Source organism: Globicephala melas, chromosome 1 (assembly GCF_963455315.2).
Source record: "Globicephala melas chromosome 1, mGloMel1.2, whole genome shotgun sequence".
Lineage (NCBI taxonomy): Eukaryota > Metazoa > Chordata > Mammalia > Artiodactyla > Delphinidae > Globicephala > Globicephala melas.
This window is the reverse complement of record NC_083314.1, coordinates 158,258,809-158,273,759: the sequence shown is the minus strand read 5'-3', so window position 1 is coordinate 158,273,759 and position 14,951 is coordinate 158,258,809. Positions and strand designations below refer to the sequence as shown.

General features: G+C 46.5%; 1 pseudogene; it reads left to right on the top strand.

Moving 5' to 3' along the window:
* Window positions 1-12,226: 12,226 nt before the first annotated feature.
* On the top strand, window positions 12,227-14,531 carry LOC115866866 (lysine-specific demethylase 2B pseudogene; annotated as a pseudogene).
* The last annotated feature ends 420 nt before the right edge of the window (window positions 14,532-14,951 follow it).

The window sequence follows — 14,951 nt, the reverse complement described above, 5'->3', positions numbered from 1 at the left end:
TGCTCTAGTTCATTGATTCAAATTGGCTCTCAGAGACTTATCTGTTTGCCTCATTTCTGAGTTCCCCTGTGCCACTCTTGTACAAAATAAGCCTCTCTCCCCACTTTCTAGCATTCTCCTTTCACCCAGTGTCCCTCTCTTCTCATTTCCACCTCCCTTTCAGAACATGCCTTCTCATCTCCTCCAAGGTCTTTCCTCCCCTCAGGCATTGGTATATTTGGGGGGTCTCACTTTCACAGCTCTTTTCCTCTGAACTTGACACACTCATCCCTGGGTTCCCTTGGCTTCCACAGTGTTTGCTGATGAGCTGATGAATTCCCAATCATTATCTCCTGCCTAGAGCCCTCTCCCGAGCTATAATGGACTGGTAGATCCATTATCTCCATTTAATGCCTTTCACAAGTCAAGGGTCACCTCCATGATGAAGCCCTTGCTGACTGCCCCTCCCCCTTTAGAATTCTATTCCCTATACAGATTTCAATCTCAGCATCTTGTAATACTAATTTTTAGAATAGACTCTATTTTTAGAGCAGTTTTGGGTTCACTGCTAAATTAAGTAGAAAGTACTGACAGTTTCCATATACCCACTGTCCCTACACATGCACGCCTCCCCTATATCAACCTCCCCCACCAGAATGGTGCATCTGTTACAATCGATGAACCTACATTGACAAATCATTATCACCCAAAGCCCATAGTTTACATTAGGATTCACTATTGATGTTGTACATTCTAAAGGTTTTGACAAATGTATAATGACATGCATCCACCATTATAATAGCATACAGAATAATTTCACTGCCTAAAACTCCTCAATGCTCCACCTATTCATTTCTCCCTCCCCCCTAACTCCAGGCAACCACTGATCTTGTTATTATCTCCATAGTTTTGCCTTCTCCAGAATGTCAAATCATTGGGATCATACAGTATGTAGCCTTTTCAGATTGGCTTCTTTCACTTTGTAGTATACATTTAAGGTTCCTCCATGTCTTTTCATGGCTCGATAGCTCACTTCTTTTTAGCACTGAGTAATACTCCATTGTATGGATGTAGCACAGTTTATCCATTCATCTACTGAAGGAAATCTTGCAATACGAATTTTTTACACTTGAAAATTTACATATCTGTTTCCCTCTACTAGATAGAAAGCCCCTCAAGAACAAAGGTGACCAAGGTTTTACAACCTTAGCACCTAGCAGAGTGCATGGTACATAGTTAATCCTCAATAAAGGCTTGTTAAGTGAATGAATGAATAAACTAAATCAATGCATAGTATCCCACTGGCATCTACAGTCCATATGTTCAAAGCTGAAAGTAATTTCTCCTTCTAATCTCTCCTTCTCATCACCCTCAAATGATCCAGATACTCTTCTTAGACTTTCTGTCTCATAGAATCCACTTGGGACAAAAAATTTGGAGATAACCTGGCTTCTTCTTTCTCCTTCACTCCCCATGTCCAGCTACTTTCCAGGCTCTATAGATTTAACACTTGAATGTCTCTCAAATTATCTCATCTGCCATACCCTTTACCACCACTGAAGTTTAGATCTTATTCATTTCTCACCTGGATTATTCCAACAGCCTCCCTGCCTCATTCTCACCTCACCAGGGCACTCTTCACACTGGCCACCTGAGTGGTCTTCCTACCATATCCTATCTTCTACTTAAAATTCTGCAATAAGCCCTCATGCCTTTGGGATTACAGTGGAGCTCCTTATGAAGACATTTCAAAGCTGCTCATGATCCACCCCTTAGACAGAATATGCAAAGTTCTCAGCACAGTGCCCGGAACACGAAAGGCGCAATAAATATTCACATTATTACCATTATTACTATATAGCCTAGAGATGAAAAGAGTTTGGGAGGACATGAGAATTGTCATCGAGTATCTGATGATTGGGCATATGAAATATGCATTAGACCCTTTCTTTCTTGTCCCAAGAGAGAGAATTGGACTGATTGGGTGGAGACTGCAGAGAGGCAAGTTTCATTTCAACTAAAAGGAGACTTTTTTAACAGTCAGAAGCATCCAAGAATCAGAATAAAATGAACACCCCTGTGCTGGAGGAGTGTGATTGGACGCTGAGGTGATTTTGAATTCTGGTGGAGTCATTCGTTGGATTCCCAAAGCCCAGGTAGTTTACAAGGAGATTCACGCCTCAAAGTCAGGTCCACAGGAGTGTGGACCACATGGCCTTATCCTGCCCATGGGTTCTGGGAGATGGTGGGGAAAGTTCTACAAGCATTGCTCCTTCTCTCCAGCCTGGGCTATTTTGCAATCCACTGACAGCTCTCCCACCTCCTCCATCCTCCACCATCCTTATAAGATGATCTTCCTTTTTTTTTTTTTCTAACATCTTTATTGGAGTATAATTGCTTTACAATGGAGTGTCAGTTTCTGCTTTATAACAAAGTGAATCAGTTATACATATACATATGTCCCCATATCTCTTTCCTCTTGCATCTCCCTTCCTCCCACCCTCCCTATCCCACCTCTCTAGGTGGTCACAAACCAACTAGCTGATCTCCCTGTGCCATGCGGCTACTTCCCACTAGCTATCTATTTTACGTTTGGTAGTGTATATATGTCCATGCCACTCTCTTACTTCGTCCCAGCTTACCCTTCCCCCTCCCCGTATCCTCAAGTCCATTCTCTAGTAGGTCTGCATCTTTATTCTTGCCTTGCCCCTAGGTTCTTCTGACCGTTTTCTTCTTTTTTGTTTTTTTTTTAGATTCCATATATATGTGTTAGCATATGGCTTTTGTTTTTCTCTTTCTGACTTACTTCACTCTGTATGACAGTCTCTAGGTCCATCCACCTCACTACAAATAACTCAGTTTTGTTCCTTTTTATGGCTGAGTAATACTCCATTGTATATATGTGCCACATCTTCTTTATCCATTCATCTGTTGATGGACACTTAGGTTGCTTCCATGTCCTGGTTATTGTAAATAGAGCTGCAATGAACATTTTGGTACATGACTTTTTGAATTATGGTTTTCTCAGGGTATATGCCCAGTAGTGGGATTGCTGGGTCGTATGGTAGTTCTATTTGTAGTTTTTTTAAGGAACCTCCATACTGTTCTCCACAGTGGCTGTATCAATTTACATTCCCACCAATAGCGTAAGAGCGTTCCCTTTTCCCTACACCCTCTCCAGCATTTATTGTTTGTAGATTTTTTGATGATAGCCATTCTGACAGGTGTGAGATGATATCTAATTGTAGTTTTGATTTGCACTTCTCTAATGATTAATGATGTTGAGCATTCTTTCATATGTTTGTTGGCAATCTGTATGTCTTCTTTGGAGGAATGTCTATTTAGGTCTTCTGCCCATTTTTGGATTGGGTTGTTTGTTTTTTTGATATTGAGCCACATGAGTTGCTTGTATGTTTTGGAGATTAATTCTTTGTCAGTTGTTTCACTGGCAAATATTTTCTCCCATTCTGAGGGTTGTCTTTTCGCCTTGTTTATGGTTTCCTTTGCTGTGCAAAAGCTTTTAAGTTTCATTAGGTCCCATTTGTTTATTTTTGTTTTCATTTCCATTTCTCTAGGAGGTGGGTCAAAAAGGATATTGCTGTGATTTATGTCATAGAGTGTTCTGCCCATGTTTTCCTCTAAGAGTTTGATGGTGTTTGGCCTTACATTTAGGTCTTTAATCCATTTTGAGTTTATTTTTGTGTATGGTGTTAGGGAGTGTTCTAATATCATTCTTTTACATGTAGCTGTCCAGTTTTCCCAACACCACTTATTGAAGAGGCTGTCTTTTCTCCACTGTATATTCTTGCCTACTTTATCAAAGATAAGATGACCATATGTGTGTGGGTTTATCTCTGTTCTGTCTATCCTGTTCCATTGATCTATATTTCTGTTTTTGTGCCAGTACCATACTGTCTTGACTACTGTAGCTTTGTAGTATAGTCTGAAGTCAGGGAGCCTGATTCCTCTAGCTCTATTTTTCTTTCTCAAGATTGCTTTGGCTATTCGGGGTCTTTTGTGTTTCCATACAAATTGTGAAACTTTTTCTAGTTCTGTGAAAAATGCCAGTGGTAGTTTGATAGATTGCATTGAATCTGTACATTGCTTTGGGTAGTACAGTCATTTTCACAAGGTTGATTCTTCCAATCCAAGAACAAGGTATATCTCTCCATCTATTTGTATCATCTTTAATTTCTTTCATCAGTGTCTTATAATTTTCTGCATACAGGTCTTTTGTCTCCTTAGGTAGGTTTATTCCTAGATATTTTATTCTTTTTCTTGCAATGGTAAATGGGAGTGTTTTCTTAATTTCACTTTCAGATTTTTCATCATTAGTGTATAGGAATGGAAGAGATTTCTGTGTATTAATTTTGTATCCTGCTACTTTACCAAATTCATTGATTAGCTCTAGTAGTTTTCTGGTAGCATCTTTAGGATTCTATATGTATAGTATCATGTCATCTGCAAACAGTGACAGCTTTACTTCTTCTTTTCCAATTCGGATTCCTTTTATTTCTTTTTCTTCTCTGACTGCTGTGGCTAAAACTTCCAAAACTATGTTGAATAATAGTGGTGTGAGTGGGCAACCTTGTCTTGTTCCTGATCTTAGTGGAAATGGTTTCAGTTTTTCACCATTGAGGACGATGCTGGCTGTGGGTTTGTCATATATGGTCTTTATTATGTTGAGGAAAGTTCCCTCTATGCCTACTTTCTGGAGGGTTTTTTTAATCATAAATGGGTGTTGAATTTTGTCAAAAGCTGTCTCTGCCTCTATTGAGATGATCATATGGTTTTTCTCCTTCAATTTGTTAATATGGTGTATCATGTTGATTGATTTGCGTATATTGAAGAATCCTTGCATTCCTGGGATAAACCCCATTTGATCATAATGTATGATTGTTTTAATGTGCTGTTGGATTCTGTTTGCTAGTATTTTGTTGAGGATTTTTGCACCTATGTTCATCAGTGATATTGGCCTGTAGTTTTCTTTCTTTGTGACATCTTTTTCTGGTTTTGGCATCAGAGTGATGGTGGCCTCGTAGAATGAGTTTGGGAGTGTTCCTCCCTCTGCTACATTTTGGAAGAGTTTGAGAAGGATAGGTGTTAGCTCTTCTCTAAATGTTTGATAGAATTCGCCTGTGAAGCCATCTGGTCCTGGGCTTTTGTTTGTTGGAAGATTTTTAATCACAGTTTCAATTTCAGTGCTTGTGATTGGTCTGTTCATATTTTCTATTTCTTCCTGATTCAGTCTCGGAAGGTTGTGCTTTTCTAAGAATTTGTCCATTTCTTCCAGGTTGTCCATTTTATTGGCATATAGTTGCTTGTAGTAATCCTTCATGATCCTTTGTATTTCTGCAGTGTCAGTTGTTACTTCTCCTTTTTCATTTCTAATTCTATTGATTTGAGTCTTCTCCCTTTTTTTCTTGATAAGTCTGGCTAATGGTTTATCAATTTTGTTTATCTTCTCAAAGAACCAGCTTTTAGTTTTATTGATCTTTGCTATCATTTCCTTCATGTCTTTTTCATTTGTTTCTGATCTGATCTTTATGATTTCTTTCCTTCTGCTAACTTTGGGGGTTTTTGTTCTTCTTTCTCTAATTGCTTTAGGTGTAAGGTTAGATTTTTTATTTGAGGTGTTTCTTGTTTCCTAAGGTAGGCTTGTACAGCTATAAACTTCCCTCTTAGAACTGCTTTTGCTGCATCCCATAGGTTTTGGGTCGTTGTGTTTTCACTGTCATTTGTTTCTAGGTATTTTTTTATTTCCTCTTTGATTTCTTCAGTGATCTCTTGGTTATTAAGTAGTGTGTTGTTTAGCCTCCATGTGTTTGTATTTCTTACAGATTTTTTCCTGTAATTGATATCTAGTCTCATAGCGTTGTGGTCAGAAAAGATACTTGATACAATTTCAATTTTCTTAAATTTAGCAAGGCTTGATTTGTGACCCACGATATGATCTATTCTGGAGAATGTTCCATGAGTACTTGAGAAGAATGTGTATTCTGCTGTTTCTGGAAGGAATGTCCTATAAATATCAATTAAGTCCATCTTGTTTAATGTATCATTTAAAGCTTGTGTTTCCTTATTTATTGTCATTTTGAATGATCTGTCCATTGGTGAAAGTGGGGTGTTAAAGTCCCCTACTATGATTGTGGTACTGTCGATTTCCCCTTTTATGGCTGTTAGCACTTGCCTTATATATTGAGGTGCTCCTATGTTGGGTGCATAAATATGTACAATTGTTATGTCTTCTTCTTGGATTGATCCCTTGATCATTATGTAGTGTCCTTCTTTGTCTCTTATAATAGTCTTTGTTTTAAAGTCTATTTTGTCTGATATGAGAATTGCTACTCCAGGTTTCTTTTGATTTCCATTTGCATGGAATATCTATTTCCATCCCCTCACTTTCAGTCTGTATGTGTCCCTAGGTCTGAAGTCGGTCTCTTATAGACAGCATATATACGGGTCTTGTTTTTGTATCCATTCAGCCAGTCTATGTCTTTTGGTTGGAGCATTTAATCCATTTACATTTAAGGTAATTATCGATATGTATGTTCCTATTACCATTTTCTTAATTGTTTTGGGTTTATTATTGTAGGTCTTTTCCTTCTCTTGTATTTCCTGCCTAGAGAAGTTCCTTTAGCATTTGTCGTAAAGCTAGTTTGGTGGTGCTGAATTCTCTTAGCTTTTGCTTGTCTGTAAAGCTTTTTTTTTTTTTTTTTTTCGGTATGCGGGCCTCTCACTGTTGTGGCCTCTTCCATTGCGGAGCACAGACTCCGGACGCGCAGGTTCAGTGGCCATGGCTCACGGGCCCAGCTTCTCCGCGGCATGTGGGATCTTCCCAGACCGGGGCACGAACCCATGTCCCCTGCATCGGCAGGCGGACTCTCAACCACTGCACCACCAGGGAAGCCCTGTAAAGCTTTTAATTTCTCTGTCAAATCTGAATGAGATCCTTGCTGGGTAGAGTAATCTTGGTTGTAGGTTTTTCTCTTTCATCACTTTAAATATGTCCTACCACTCCCTTCTGGCTTGCAGAGTTTCTGCTGAAAGATCAGCTGTTAACCTTATGGGATTCCCTTATGTGTTACTTGTTGTTTTTCCCTTGCTGTTTTTAATATTTGTTCTTTGTATTTAATTTTTTCATAGTTTGATTAGTATGTGTCTTGGCGTGTTTCTCCTTGGATTTATCCTGTATGGGACTCTCTGTTCTTCCTGGACTTGATTAACTATTTCCTTTCCCATATTAGGGAAGTTTTCAACTATAATCTCTTCAAATATTTTCTCAGTCCCTTTCTTTTTCTCTTCTTCTTCTGGAACCCCTATAATTCGAATGTTGGTGCATTTAATGTTTTCCCAGAGGTCTCTGAGACTGTCCTCAATTCTTTTCATTCTTTTTTCTTCATTCTGCTCTACAGTAGTTATTTCCATTATTTTATCTTCCAGGTCATTTATCCGTTCTTCTGCCTCAGTTTTTCTGCTATTGATCCCTTCTAGAGAATTTTTAATTTCATTTGCTGTGTTGTTCATCTCTGTTTGTTTACTCTTTAGTTCTTCTAGGTCCTTGGTAAAGGTTTCTTGTATTTTCTCCATTCTATTTCCAAGATTTTGGATCATCTTTACTATTATTATTCTGAATTCTTTTTCAGGTTGACTGCCTATTTTCTCTTCATTTGTTAGGTCTGGTGGGTTTTTGCCTTGCTCCTTCATCTGCTGTGTGTTTCTCTGTCTTCTCATTTTGCTTAACTTACTGTGTTTGGGGCCTCCTTTTCACAGGCTGCAGGTTCGTAGTTTCCATTGTTTTTGGTGTCTGTCCCCAGTGGCTAAGGTTGGTTCAGTGCATTGTGTAGGCTTCCTGGTGGAGGGGACTAGTGACTGTATTCTGGTGGATGAGGCTGGATCTTGTCTCTCTAGTGGGCAGGTCCACATCTGGTGGTGTGTTTTGGGGTGTCTGTGGCCTTATTATGATTTTAGGCAGCCTCTGTGCTCTGGATGGGGTTGTGTTCCTGTCTTGCTAGCTGTTTGGCATGGGGTGTCCAGCACTGTAGCTTGCTGGTCGTTGAGTGGAGCTGGGTCTTGGCGTTGAGATGGAGATCTCTGGGAGATTTTCGCCGTTTGATATTACGTGGAGCTGGGAGGTCTCTTGTGGACCAGTGTCCTGAACTTGGCTCTCCCACCTCAGTGGCACTGCCCTGACACCCGGCTGGAGCACCAAGAGCCTTTTGGGAGGTCTGAGGTCTTGTAAATTAGGGATATCATGCTGACCTTGAAAGATAGCCATGAGGATAAAAGGAGAGTTGTGAAGTCTCTAGCAGAGTACTGAACCCACAGTGGCCTCAGGATACTGTGGTTCTGGGCATATTCCAGCCCCACCCTTCCCTGATCGAGCCCACTCACAGCCCCTAGACCACCGTGTACATCAGGTCATTGAACATCTTTCAAGGTGGTTTCCCTAGGCTGGCTCACTCCTTACCAGCTTTGGCAGCTTTTAAATCCCTGCCCATCCTATCAGGGGCAGCTCAAACACCACTTCCTCGGTAAGCCTTGCCCTGAAGTCCTCTATCAGAACAAATTGTCCCCACGTATTCACTCTCACCGCTTTTTCCTCATGTCTCCATCGGAGCATCTGCCTCGTTGACTGTTTCCATGTCTGATTCCCTTTGGATTGTAAGTTCCTTGAAGACAGGAACCTCGTCTGATTTATGGCTGTGCCCTTCATCAACCCAATGCATGGAGGTGTGATTCATATGGAAGGTAGGGAGATTATTTAAATGGCTTGGAACCTAAGGATTTTCATTAAGTATTAGTTAAATACGTGGATGGATAGGGAAAAAAAGTGGTCAGCCAAACCCAAGCTTTTATCCCAGCAGCCTTCAGTCTGCTTCCTCTGAAGCCCCTGGGGTGGGTGGTCTTGGGGAAGGATGGCTGTAAAGGCAGATTTACTACCCACATTTCACTGCAGGTTGACAGCTCTGTAGGAATTCTCCACTTCTAGTCTTCCATCTCCCCTTTCTCTAAACCTTCAACTCCAAAGGCTCTTCTCATTGAACATTTCCAGAGACAGGAGAGATTGATCCTTCTCTTATAGATCAGACACCTCCTGCCCTATAGAAGGAGAGATGGATGTGGCTGCCTCAGGCCTCAGAGCAGGAGGGTCTGAGCAGCTCCTTGGACTGAGGGCTGGAGCTGGGATTCCCTGGTAACTTCTGAGAAGATTGATAGTAGAAATGCAGACCACCAAGGGGGCAGCTATAACAGGGGAGGGCAAGGAGGGTGGTCAGACTCAGCCTAGCCCAGTTGAGCCTGAAACAGCCCAGCCAAGACCCAGAACCTAAGTCAGAGCCATGTCCATCCAAGAAAATGGTGACTAGAGCTCAGGGCCATGCCACGCCCATGCATGCATACATATATACTTAGACTAACTCAAGCCATACACACACACACGTGTGCGCATGCACACACACACCCCTTTCCTCTTGCAGAGAGGTGTAGAAACCTGACTCAGGGCCTGGAGGTCCAAATTCAATGGCAGCGCTGACTATTCACATTCAACAGCTATTACCCCTCCAGCCCAGACCCCTAGTATCCCCCCAGCAGCAATCCTAACTAACTCTTGTTCCCCGTGTGATCCTCAGAGTGCTGGGAAAGGATTGACTAAGCATCCACCCCAGAACTGTATTTCTCCCTCATCTACGGGACAGACTAGGCTGCCTGGAGCAGTGGCCCTCAGAATCCAGCCTCTGCAGCTGTGTGACCTTGGGCCAGGAAATTCATCTGTCTGAGCCTCAGTTTCCTCATCTGTGAAAGAGGCTGACAGGAACCACCTCCTCAGGCAGGTATAAGAATAAAAGAAGTGACATGTACAGCGTTTGCTCTGTTCCTCTACAAAGGAATTACTCCACCCGTCTTCTCTCATTCTATCAGCATCAGCACCACGTGTCAGCCAGACCCTATTCCAGAGGCTGGAACTATAGCCATAAATGAGAGACTCTCGTCCTCCCCAGGGAACGCGCAGCTCGATTTTCCTACATTGAATGGAGAGGTAATCACGACCCGAGGATTAAATGAGATAATTCTGAATATCAGGATGTCACATATTAGGAGCTTAGCAGTTACTGGCCTCCTTTCTTCTCTGCTGAACAGCTTTTTAAGGGCAGAGACTGCAAATTGTTCACTGCCAGATTTTCTGTGCCCAGTACAGCCCCTGGAATGCACATAGGTGTTCAATAAATGTTGAGCTTATTCTCTAAGTGGGCATTCAGGGAAACAAAAGCCCAAGACACCTCTCTCTCCCATTCCTCTCTCTTTTTCTCCCCCATCTCTCTCTCTCACACACACGCACACGTATGTGCACGTGCACACACACACAGCGGTGATGAGCTGGGCTCCTCTCTCTTCCCCTCTATCCCACAGTCCTGTCGCCCATCACAGGTCAACCCTTGGCCTCCTGTGGCCCTACAATCTGGGCTGAGGGGGGAGGAACAGGCTGTGGACCCAGCCTATTGTTTATTCGTAACTGGCCGCAGGGGTGGGACTCTGCAGCCCTTCCTGCCCCCCACCCCACACTTTCATTTTAATGAAATGAAGCCACCCGACGGCCCCCACCCCAAACCTTCCTAAGGTAAGAGTGAAATTGATTTTCCCTTTTAACTGGAAAGCAAGATAAACACATGGCACCCTTAGGGGCGGACGGGAAGCACTTAAAATAGCACATCTCTGGGAGCAGACTGCTGCGTGCAGAGCTCGTCACAGACAAGGGCTGAATGCAAATCGCAGAGGCAGCAGCTGGGGCCAGCCTGCCCCCGAAGAGCAGGTGAGAAGCACTACCTTCGCCCCTCTGTACCCTCTGCCTCCCATCAGGCTGGCGAGCAACCACAGGCTGACCTCTGTTCTCATCGGCTCAGACCTGGAAAGATTTCTCTCGGGTCATCTCCGCCCGAGTGGCTACAGCAATGGGCAGTGATGGGGCGCTTATTACCCCTCGAGGTAGCACATTGAAGCTCTTCTATTAGAAACTTCTGCTCTTACTGACCCATCCTGGGTGTCCCAGCATCTTCCCCCATTGACGGAGGTCTAATCCTGAGTCCTTCATCCCTCCCTTGTTCATTTGCTCCCTGCAGGGATCAGAAAACCAAGATCACCACCCCAAGTCTTCTTCTCCTGTCTGACCCCCAGGACCCCCCAGTCATTCCTTGGAGAGCCCATTCCTCAATGGAGAGGCTCTTCTCCATCCCTTGTTTGTCTAGGCTGGTGTCAGAAACAAGCTGCAGGTCTCTCCAGAAAGGATGAAGAGGAGGAGGTGGGGATGTTGAGGTGGGAGGGGAACTGACATTGACTGAACACCAGACAGTGTATTCAGAGCTGGTTTCAATGATCTCATTTAATTCTCTCAACAGCTCTGTGATTTAGGGACTACGATTATCCCCAGTTTACAGATGGGGAAACTGCATTGAGAGAATTTTTACCAACTTGCCCAGGATCACAAAATCAGTGAGTTGTGCTTAGTCACTCACCATACTCTCTCAAGGAATAATTGGCTTCATTTTTCTGTCATGCATGTTTGGAATATCGTTGCTGCTGCATAAAATGGAGATGACTGCCACGCCATACTGGGGCACCTCAGAAAGAAACCCCGGGAGAGCGGGGTCTGTGAGGATGGCAGTGCCTTTCTGGGAGCGAGTTGGGGCCACTGATTCTCTCCAGTAGCCCCGCTCGAGGCTGCTCTCCAGAGCCTGATTTTGCAGGAGTCCACCTGGTGTGACTTGATCTATGATGGGGTGAGTCTGATACCCCTGGCCCTGGCAGCCATGGTGTCATGGCTCAGGCCCCCCAGGCTGCCATCTGAGCATTGTCCCACTAACACCCACTTTGGGAGCCAGGGGACCCTATGCCTCTTTTGCATTTAAAACTCCCGTTCGTACATGTGATAGAATATCATGCAGTCATTTAACTGCTGTTGCTTTGTATTTATTGGCATGGAAAGATGTCCACAACATATTGTTGGGAGAAAAAAAAGGACTTTACACAACAGCATGTGGAGTCTGCTCCTGTTCATTTAAAGCCGTGTATATATGTGTTTACAATCAGACAGAGGTGTCTGAAAATGTTCACCAAAATGGTACTAGGGAGTCCGAGCCCGAGCCAGGGCGAGCCGAGCCTGCTCCGGGCGGGCGGCGGCGGCGGCGGCGGCGGCGGTGCCGCTCCAGCCATGTCGGCGCGCGCGAGCCTGGGCCCACCATGAGCCACGGCCATGTCCGTAAGCGCCGAGGACGACGACTATGAATCGGAGCCGGACCAGAACCGGGTCGTAGGTCGGCCCAAGGGGAAGCTGGGCCCCGCCTCCGCGGTGAAGTTGGCCGCCCACCGGACCACGGCGGGAGCTCGCCGGCGCCGGACGCGATGCCGCAAGTGCGAGGCCTGCCTGCGGACGGAGTGTGGAGAGCGCCACTTCTGCAAGGACATGAAGAAGTTCGGCGGCCCCGGCTGGACGCCGCAGAGCTGCAAAATGCGGCAGTGCATCGCACCTGTGCTGCCCCACACCGCCGTGTGTCTAGTGTGTGGCGAGGCAGGAAAAGAGGACGCAGTGGGAGAGGAAGAAGGCAAGTTTAACCTTACGCTCATGGGGCGCTCATCTGCAGCGAAATCATGCACCCTGGATGCCTTAAGGTTAAGGAGTCAGAGGGCGTGGTCAACGAGGAGTTTCCAAACTGCTGGGCGTGTCCAAAGTGTAAGCACGCCAGCAAGACCGGGAAACGAAAGCGTGGCCCTGGCTTAAAAGCGTGGCCCCGGCTTTAAGTACGCCTCAAACCTGCCCAGTTTCCTGCTCAAGGAGCAGAAGATGAACCAGGACAGCAAGGAGGGGCAGGAGCCTGCCAAGTGGAGGAGTGAGTGTGAAGAGGCGCCCCGGCGCAGGCCAGACGAGCACCCCAAGAAGGTGCCCCCTGACGGCATCCTGCGCCGAAAGTCAGACGATGTGCACCTGAAGAGGAAGCGGAAATACGAGAAGCCCCAGGAGCTGAGTGGACGCAAGCGAGCCTCGAGCCTCGACGCTTCGAACGTCCCCCGGTTCCTCCTCTCACCTCTCGCCGAGGCCCCCTCTAGGCAGCAGCCTCAGCCCCTGGTGGAGATCCAGTCTCACTTACTTCCAGCAGCAGCTAAAACCCGGCAAAGAAGATAAGCTTTTCAGGAAAAAGCGGTGGTCCTGGAAGAACGCTGAGGACCGAATGGCTCTGGCCAGCAAGCCTCTCAGGCGCTTCAAGCAGGAGCCGGAGGACGACCTGCCCGAGGCGCCCCCCAAGACGACGGAGAGCAACCACTCCCGCTCCAGCTCCCCCACCGCGGCCCCAGCATGGAGGGGACGGAGGGCCCCGAGGAGAAGAGGAAGGTGAAGATGCGCCGGAAGCGGCGGCTCCCCAACAAGGAGCCGAGCAAGGAGCTCAACCAGGAGATGCAGAAGACGGAGAGCAGCCTGGCCCGCGAGAACCACCAGCCCATCAAGTCGGAGCCTGAGAGCGAGAACGAGGAGCCCAAGCGGCCCCTGGGCCTCTGTGAGTGCCCTCACCGCTTCAGCAAAGGGGCCCAGCTGGGGCCCGGCCTGCACAGCCCACCCCGAGTCATCTCCCGGCCCCCTCCCTCCGTGTCCCCACCCAAGTGCATCCAGATGGAGCGACCTGTGATCCCCGTCAGCCCCCCCCCGCCCGACTCGCCGCCCCTGGACGATAGGGCGGCCCACATTGTGCACAGGGAGGTGTGGATGGCCGTCTTCAGCTACCTCAGCACCAAGACCTGGGTGTCTGCACGCGGGTCTGCAGGACCTGGAACCGCTAGTGCTGTGATAAGCGGTTACGGACCCGCATCGACCTGAACCGCTGCAAGTCCATCACACCCCTGATGCTGAGCGGCGTCATCGGCGACAGCCTGTCTCCCTGGACCTCAGCTGGACCAATATCTCCAAGAAACAGCCGAGCTGGCTCATCAACCGCTTGCCTGGGCTCCGAGAACTGGTGCTGTCAGGCTGCTCATGGATCGCAGTCTCAGCCCTCTGTAGCTCCAGTTGTCCGCTGCTCCGGACCCTGGAGGTCCAGTGGGTAGAAGGACTAAAGGACGCCCAGATGCGGGATCTCCTGTCCCCGCCTACAGATAACAGGCCAGGTCAGATGGACCATCGGAGTGAGCTCCGGAGCATTGTGGAGCTGCGTCTGGCCGGCCTGGACATCACAGACGCCTCCCTGCAGCTTATCATTCGCCACATGCCCCTGCTCTCCAAGCTCCACCTTAGTCACTGTAACCACGTGACTACCCAGTCCATCAACCTGCTCACCACTGTGGGCACCACCACCCGAGACTCCTTAACCGAAATCAACCTGTCAGACTGCAATAAGGTCACTGACCAGTGCCTGTCCTTCAAACGGTGTGGGAATATCTGTCATACTGACCTGCGGTACTGCAAGCAAATTACCAAGGAAGGCTGTGAGCAGTTCATAGCCGAAATGTCTGTGAGTGTCCAGTTCGGGCAAGTGGAAGAAAAACTCCTGCAAAAACTGAGCAGCATCTGAGCTTGGAGCCTCACATCAGGAGAGCCTGCAAGTGCAGGGTTCAGCAGCACGTGGAACCCCGGCTCAGCAAGGAGTCTTCAGCCCTAAAGCCCCCTCCATATTGGCCGAAAGCAGACGACACGCCAGGCCTTCAGGGTAATTACACCCTCGTACCTGTGCCAGTACTCCAGATCCTAAGGTCCGGCCGCTCTCCACCCATAAGCTCTCCCTGAAAGGAAGACACGGTAGCAGATGGGGCTGTATAGTTTGAAAAAAATGAATGTGTAAAAAAGCTAGAAGTCTGGGACCTTGAGGAATTCAGACTGTTCGTGTCCAGGTTGTCCTCAGAGCCCAGCCCACGGTGACACAGTACCAGATCTACCAAGTCTTCTTTCTCTCGACAGGTATCGATCGGTATGTTTCTAAGAATGAGATACTGCC